Genomic DNA, 9,174 nt, shown 5'->3' with positions numbered 1-9,174 from the left:
GCACTAGCACATTAGTGCACCCACGGAGGCCTACGACCACCCCCCTCACTTTGTACCCGGAAGTCTTCCGACCAGAACTTCAACAAACGCCCAGGGTTACCGCCATATCAATACAATGGGCCCCCGGTGTTTGGCAGATTCAGTCCTCTGACCCCTGATTGTTTGGCTGAAATGGAAGAAATGGGCCTTTGCCCAAAAGGCCTCAAACTGATGGTCGTCACCCCTACATATTATCCTGAAGAAGGATTGCTCCCTACACCCTTGTGAGGATCACAGGCATCTAAACATGCAGGTAGAATGATATCACTACCCACTTCCCACTATTGCTGACGTTTCCTCCTACTTGCATAAAGCAAAGGTGTTCCCCACTCTCAAGATCCTGAAGGGTTATGATCAGGTGCTCATGAACCCAAAAGACATCCGCAAGACTGCCATCATCACTTCCTTCGGCCTACAACAGAATGGGCTTGTAGTCAAGTATGACAATTGTACCTGTGGAGCCAATGAAGTATCATTCTTAGGGCACTACATCACTCCTGAAGGCGTCCACCTCCTCCCTGAGAAGGCATAAGCTGTTTGGAACATCCCCACACCTTTGACCATCAAAGCACTGCAAGAGTTCTTGGGCATGATAAACTATTATCACCTGTTCTTGCCAACCATCCCCACTACTCTTCCTCCTCTCCACCCCTCCGTCAAAGGATCTCAAAAGACCTGAAATGTGGTCCCCTTCTGGAAGTGGTCTTCTGCAACACAAAGAATGCCCTTTCAACTGCTACTATTCTCACTTTTCCCGTGCCACATTCCCTTCTCTTTCTCTCCATTGATGCCAGTGACAGTGCATTAGGCTGCCCGTCACTTTTTCACTGACCACATGCCCCTGGTGTACGCCTTCACTTGGTAGACTTACGTCTGGTCTGCCCATCAACAGTGACATCTCTCCGTCGTGGTTGAGTAAAACTACACCCTTCAATGAACGGAGTTGCTGATAGCTTGTCAAGAAACACATTGACCACCATTCACCTAGATTTGAATTACAATGCCTTAGCAAAAGCCAAACTAAAAGATAAAGAGTACCAAGTCCGCAGGACATCTGCATATCCCTGAGTTGGAAAGACGTTGCCCTCAACGACTCCAATACCACCCTCCTCTTTGATATTGGTACTGGTAGGCCATGGATGCCTACCCTATGCATCGACAGTTGTTTGATTTAACTCATGGCCTCTCACATCCCTCGCTCCGATTTACTACACAGTTTCTTAAGATGAAGTTCATTTGGCACGGCACTACTAAGGATGGTAAGATTCGGTCCGCGCCTGTAATTCATACCAAACTTCAAAAGTACATCGAGGTGGGCACCTACGTTTTGCCCACATTCACATCGACGTAGTAGGCCCCCTATCCACATCATAAGGACACCGTTACTTGTTCACTGTCATTGACCACTCTACTTGTTGGCCTGAAGCCATCCCATATTACTTCTGACAGGAGTACCACTTTCACCTCTCATTGGGAACATCATTAGTGATTCTCCCGGGTGTCACCTCACATCAGACAACCGCCTATAACCCTGCAGCCAATGGAATGGTTGAATGCTTTCATCACATCCTCAAAGCAGCTTTTATGTTCTGCTGCAATGACTCTAACTGGGTCACTCAGCTTACTTGGGTCCTTGGATTAAGGACCACTCCTAATCACATTCTGGATATCTCAGCAGCTGAAATAGTGTACGGCGACTCATTGGTCGTCCTTGCCGAATTTTTCCATCTGCAACCTCCTCCAACAATATCCAGCGCCTATATCATGTTGTGGGGAAATTTACTCCCCGGTGCCAGAATTACAAGTCCCAGCGAAGCAACACGTACCAAAAGATTTAAACATCACAATACTTCTTCCTGCACACCGACACCTGCAAGAACTGATGACACCCCATTACACTGGCCCTTTTCTTGCTATACCTCGCAAAATGAAAGCTTTCTTAATTAACATTCGTATCAAAGAAGACTTGGTCTCCATTGGTCACTCAAAATCTGCCTATCTCCTGCAAGGTGACCCACCTACAATCCGTCTCTCTAGGGCAGGGCGCCCTATTTCAAATGTATGTTTAAGGTAGGGAGACATGGAAGGCACATGAATTTCATACACTGTAATGCTCTCTCTCTCTCTCTCTCTCTCTCTCTCTCTCTCTCTCTCTCTCTCTCTCTCTCTCTCTCTCTCTCTCTCTCTCATAATAGAAAAACCTGTTTAAGCTTGACATTCCATGTTTCATATTGTTGAGTTTTTTATGCCATTTTTATCCTCAACCGTTTGCATCTAAGCTTTTTTATGTCGTTTGGATAAACTAGTCATATGCAGCTCCTCTTTCTGTTATGACCTTGATTGGCCTACCACAATCTCCTTAAAAAAAAAAGTCATATCGAAATAAATTCAGCAAAGTAAACAAAAACATTTAGTTTAGCCACAGGAATATGCACGCTAATAGATCATGAATAAACATAAAAATCCTGAATGGTTCTAATTTGACCTTAATAGATACATAAAAAAGGGACAAGGGAGAGGGCAGTTCAAATTGACTGCAGTATTAAATCATAAAAAGTTTGTCTTTATGTATTAGAAAATGGGTACTCCCAGCTACATGATGAAATGGAAGCATGTAAAAAAGAAATGAATAGTTGTTTAACAAAATTAGCATTATAATCGACACAAGAGACAGGTTGAAAAGTTCCTAAATAAGATCAGGGAAAACTATCAGAAAACCCCAAAAATCTAATAAAGAAAAGATTGACAATGAGGGTAAAATCCTAGATTGTGTTTTTAAACGCAATCAGACCAAAATTGAGGAAACACTAAAGAAAGGAAGATGTATCAGGTTAATGAAAGGAAGACTTGGAACAAGACGCCAACAGATATTTACTTTAAAGGAGGAAAATGGAAATATCAACAAAATAGAATTTGTGATAAAAATTCCAAAGGATTTCTATACAATGCTTTACTTTAGTGATAAAATAAATAACACCTAAGCCAGTACCAAAAGTAACAGTAGGAGAAGTAAAGGAAGCATTAAAAGATATGAAAAGAGGCCAAACAGAAGGAGATGACCTAACAATTGATTTATTAATAGATAGAGATTTCGTTGTAGTAAAGCTTCTTGAACTTTACAAAAAAGAGCTGAAAGAATACTTTATACCTACAGCTTTGAAAAACTTATCATTCATTATATTAATTCACAAAAGTGGGAGGCACAAAAACCCTGAAAATTTAACGCCTGATGCGTTTACTCTCGGTAATATATAAGCTATTTATAATTATCATACTAAGCCGAATAGAAAGACAGCTAGACTTTAACCAACAAAGACAGCAGACAGGCTATAGAAGTGGGTATTCAACAACTGACTAAATCCATGTAATTACCCAGTTAATGGAAAAATCAACAGAGTAGAACAAACCACTATGTGTGGCATTTATAGACTATGAGAAAGCTTTTGATTCTATCAAAATTCAGCAGTAATGAAAGCCCTTCAAAAGCAGTGAATATGTGAATCTTATGTTATAATACATGAATTTACCTATGCAGGTAGTATAGCAATCCTAAAAATACATAGATAATGAGAAAATTCCGATTGAGAAGGGAGTTAGACAGGGAAGCCTCATCTCTCCAAAATTATTTAGGACATGCTCAGAAAAAGTTTTTAAGAAGTTAGATTGGGAAACTGTACGAATGAACATTAATGGTGATGGCATTGAAGATCTGTATAGAGAAAGTAGAAATGCAGGACTGAAAATTAATATATGTAAAACTAAGATAATGTTCATCAAAAATGCAGAGACAACAAATAAGGGTTATGAACGAAGCTTCTAGAGGTTTTTAATGAATATACATCGTTAAGACAGACAGTGTTTCCCCAGGTCATGAGACCAAAACTAAAAGAAAGATAATCATGGAATGGAAAGCTTTTGGTAAACAAAATAATATTATGAAACGTAAAATGTCACTTTCTTTAAAAAGAATAGCATTTTAATAGATGGTCCTACCCGTATCAAACTTATGCATTAGAATCTTGGAGCCTTACTAAAACCTTAGAACTTAAGTTAGATACAATTCAAAGACCTGTGGAAACAATAATGAAGTTAAAAACACTAAGGGACAGTAAACGAGCAACATAGATACGAGAGCAAACTAAAGTAAAGAATATTACAATAAGAAGTAAGAAAAAGAAATGGACATGGCCAGTACATATAATGAGAGTAGCAGATAACTGATCAACAAAATCGAATAACAAAATGAGTCTAAAAGCCATTGTGGTTAATATTTACCTTGATTAAAATTACGAGTGTGAGTGATATATATTCATCTCGAATAACCCCGTGTTGCAAACTCACAATTCAGCTATCATGGTGTAGATGGGTTTATTTCATGTCTAAGAACAGATTCCTGAATTCGACAGGAATATGTACAGTGACTTTTAATAAACTTATATCTCTCTTGATAGCTTAGTTGGTAGAGTCCTTGTAGGCGTGGTTTTGGCTGAATGGCACGGGTTCGAATCTCTGCCCAGCCGGAAGCTATTACCATGAATGAATTCCGGTGGATAATATTTCCAAGGTAGAATTCGGTATTAAATGCCATTGTGGTTGATATTTACATTGATTAAAATCACCGAGTGTTGGCGATATATATTCATCTTAAATAACCACGTGTTGCAAACTCACAATTCAGCTATCATGGGGGAGATGTGTTTATTTCAATTCTAAGAACAGATTCCTGAATTCGACAGGAATATGTACAGTGACGTATAATCAAAGTAGAGTATATATATCTCTTGATAGCTCAGTTGGTAGAGTCCTCGCAGGCTTGGTTTTGGCTGAGTGGCACAAGTTCGAATCTCTGCCCAGCCAGAAGCTATTACCTTGAATGAATTCCAGTGGATGATATTTCCAAGGTAGAATTCGGTATTAAATGCCAATGTGATTGATATTTACATTGATTAAAATCACGAGTGTTAGTGATATTTATTCATATATATATATATATATATATATATATATATATATATATATATATATATATATATATATATATATATATATATATAATCATCATCCTCATCATCATCTCCTCCTACGCCTATTGAAGCAAAGGGCCGCTTAGATTTCACCAGTCGTCTCTATCTTGAGCTTTTAATGTAATACTTCTCCATTCATCATCTCATACTTTGCACTTCATAGACCTCAGCCATGTAGCCCTGGGTCTTCCAACTCTTGTAGTCCTTTGTCGAGCCCAGCTGATTGTTTGGTGAACTAATCTCTCTTCGGGAGTGCGAAGAGCAAGCCCAAATCATCTCCATCTACCCCTCATCATGGTCTCATCCACATGTGGCCCTCGAGTAATTTCTCTTATAGTTTCATTTCTAATCCTGTCCTGCCATTCAACTCCCAATATCTTCTGAGGTCTTTGTTCTCAAATCTACTAAATCTATTGGAGATTGTTTCATTGGCATACCAAGACTCGTGCCCATACAGTAATATCGATCTCACTAAACTGATATATAGTCTGATTTTTGTATGGAATTTCAGGCAATTTGATTTCCAAATTTTACTTAACCTAGCCATTGTCGGATTTCCTTTTTTCAATCTTTCACTAAACTCTAATTCTAAAGACCCTGTATTAGAGATCATAGTCCCTAAATACTTAAATGATTCTACCTTATTAAGTTTTCTCCTTCCAATGATATTTCATCTTCCATTGCATACTCCGTTCTCATCATCTCTGTCTTTCTTCTATTTATCTTCAGCCCCCCTTGCGTGATATTTTATGCATTCTGGTAAGCAAGACTTGCAAATCCTATGGTGTTCGGCTAACAAGGACAGCATCATCAGCATATTCTAGGTCTGCTAAATTCCTATCACCAATACAGTCCAATCCTTCTCCACCATCTCTGAGTGTTCTACGGATTACAAAATCCATGAAGAGGATAAACAAAATAGGTAACAACACATTGCCTTGGAGTACTCCGCTGTTCACTGGAAATTCATTTGATAAGACTCCATTAACATTAACTTTGCACTTGCTATGCTCATGAAAAGACTTAATCATAGTTACATATTTAAGAGAAATTCCATATTAATGCAGAACTCTCCACAAAATTGGCCGGTGCATACTATCAAAGGCTTTTTCATAGTCCACAAATGCCATCAAAAGTGGATTTCTATTTTCTACGCATTGCTCTACATGTTTCAAAATGAAAATTTGGTCAGTGCAATTTCTAGCTTTTTTAGATCCTGCTTGTTCATCTCTCAGCTTTTCATCAATATTTCTCTCCAGTCTTTTTAGAATAAGCATACTATATATTTTCATAACAACTGACGTCAGTGTTATTTTCACCAACACTCCTATCTCCCATTCATCAGGGTTTGCCTCTTCGTGCCACATTCTACAAAATAATCTAGTAAGTTGTCTGGGTGACATCATTTTCGGCCAGTATCACCTCGGCAGTTATTCCATTGCATCCCGGGGCTTTCCATCTCTTTAGTTTTTTTAGGATAGTTTCGACTTCAAACACACTGAATTCCTTCATGGGAACTTATATATATATATATATATATATATATATATATATATATATATATATATATATATATATATATATATATATACATATATATATGTATGTTTATAGATATGTATATATATATATAAATATATTTATACAGTATATATATATATATATATATATATATATATATATATATATATATATGTTTATAGATATGTATATATACAGTATATATATATATATATATATATATATATATATATATATATATATATATATATATATATATATATACACAGTATATATATATATATATATATATATATATATATATATATATATATATATATATATATATATAATTGAAGATAAACTGAAAACAAACCACCTAATTCAAAACAATAATCTAGCTTCATAGTAATGATACTTATGAAGTCTCTCTCTCTCTCCTCTCTCCTCTCTCTCTCTCTCTCTCTCTCTCTCTCTCTCTCTCTCTCTCTCTCTCTCTCTCTCTCTCTCTCTCTCTCTCTCTCTCTCATTTACGATAACTAAATTCAAATGTTGCAGTTTCATAAAATGATTGACATCTCTTCATAGAAAACTATTTCAATTAACTTTAATGTATGAGGATGTATATGGCTATAGTCGATATCTAAAGAGAGACATTCTCCGAACTTAATGTAATTTTTCTTAATAGTGATATAAAAAGACTCTTAATTATTTTGTGATTATTATAAAAATGGTAATGTGGAATGGTTACGATTGTATAGAAATCTGTTCTTGCTTAGTAGCCAGTCTCACTTTAGCAGTCATCTACAGAAGATCTCTTCGAATCAGAGAATACGATTGAAATGCTCATAAGGAATTTCTCTCCTTTGCAAGAAATATAACCTTGATATATTTTCAAACGGTAACTGCTGAGTTGAAGGAAATAAGCAAAAGATGAATGAAGTTGTAATTCATCTTATCACTGATAATAACTCCCCTGCAACCATCTCTCTCTCTCTCTCTCTCTCTCTCTCTCTCTCTCTCTCTCTCTCTCTCTCTCTCTCTCTCTCTCTCTCTCTCTCTATATATATATATATATATATATTTATATATGTATGTATGTATATATATACATTTATATATATATATATATATATATATATATATATATATATGTATATATATATATATATATATATATATATATATATATATATATATATATATATATATGTAAATGTATGTATATATATATATATATATGTATGTATATATATACATTTATATATATAATATGTAAATGTATGTATATATATATATATATATATATATATATATATATATATATATATATATATATATATATATATATATATATGCATGTATGAGATTTACTCAGTCTAAGAAATAAATCCTCTAGAGAATGAGGTGATTTCCTCACTATTGCACTTACTCTTGTCTCTTGCTCATGATAACCGATTAAACATTGTTTTTTACAAAGGTCAACTTATGATGTTATCACTAACACACGTGACTTTCATGCATTCAGCCACAAATAGGGTATGGTTTTTAATTATCTTTGACTCAGGAATAAAGTGGCAGGGGGAAATTCATTTTATGAAAACGGCTATGCATAAGGGTCAATACAAAAAGAAAATAAACTTAAGCTAATTGTTCATTGAAGGAGATAAGAGTTCATTTGGACCCCACTTTGTATATACATAACAATATGAAGTTTGTGATTAAAATGTTTTTTGGCACTAATGCTCGTGACTATCATGAATTTACTTTCAAATGTTGAATCACTAATAGTTTTTAATTTTGAGCATGAAGGTCGTCGTAGGAAAACGTGAAAAAGCAAATTAACTTGATAATGAAACCTTCAAATAAAGGTAACTGACAAAATAAAAAAAGATTCCAGTCATATGCAGAGTTTAACAGTCAATTTTTTTTTTCGTGTGAACCCCAAGTTTACAATCAAACTTTCTTTTCTTAAAAAAGGGGGTCTTGGTCCCGCGCTACCCTGTGTCCTGTATATATTTGCACTTCTTGTATTATCCTTGATGACAAAATTCAATTATTTCTGTCAATTAAGGACCACACTAATCAGTTTTCAAATTAATGAAAAACACTTCCTTTACGTGGCTTTCTGGATGTATCATTATCATCGTTATCAAAAGTTAGTTACGAAAATTAATAGTAGTTTTAGATTCAGTTGATATTCCCATTCTTTTAAATGTGATCAACATTCTTATGGTTGTACCAAGTGTTGTATGTATATTCATTAGATTCCCTTATATACCTATAGCCTACATTGCTAACTCCACTATTAATTTTGACAAGAAATTTCAGTTAAAAGCAAAGATGGGAAAAGTCATATACTCACTAATATTGTGATGCAAATATGATTTTTGGTGAAGGGTATTAGATAACCAAAAAAACTTTTCCAATATAACACATTCAAGTAATAAGAATCGGAAGATGTGTACACTCACAGTTATCGAAAAAGCGTAGATCAAGATATCTTCTTACTGCCAGTGATGGTGAAGCGTGAAAGCCTGAGGGAGTCGGAGAGAGTCAACACTTCATAATTTCTGGATAAGATTAAACACTTGAGGTACAAAGAATTTCA

General features: G+C 35.3%; 1 protein-coding gene across 1 annotated transcript in view; it reads right to left on the bottom strand.

Annotated features, from left to right (window-relative positions):
* Positions 1 to 9,174, bottom strand: part of LOC137655680 (protein snakeskin-like) — a 31,493-nt gene extending 22,319 nt beyond the window's left edge. The window contains exon 1 of the mRNA XM_068389638.1: positions 9,038 to 9,174. The gene's annotated coding sequence lies outside the window, so the exon portion shown is untranslated. The remainder of the gene's footprint in view (positions 1 to 9,037) is intronic.

This window comes from Palaemon carinicauda, chromosome 16 (genome assembly GCF_036898095.1).
Source record: "Palaemon carinicauda isolate YSFRI2023 chromosome 16, ASM3689809v2, whole genome shotgun sequence".
NCBI lineage: Eukaryota > Metazoa > Arthropoda > Malacostraca > Decapoda > Palaemonidae > Palaemon > Palaemon carinicauda.
This window is presented reverse-complemented; position numbering and strand designations above follow the sequence as displayed.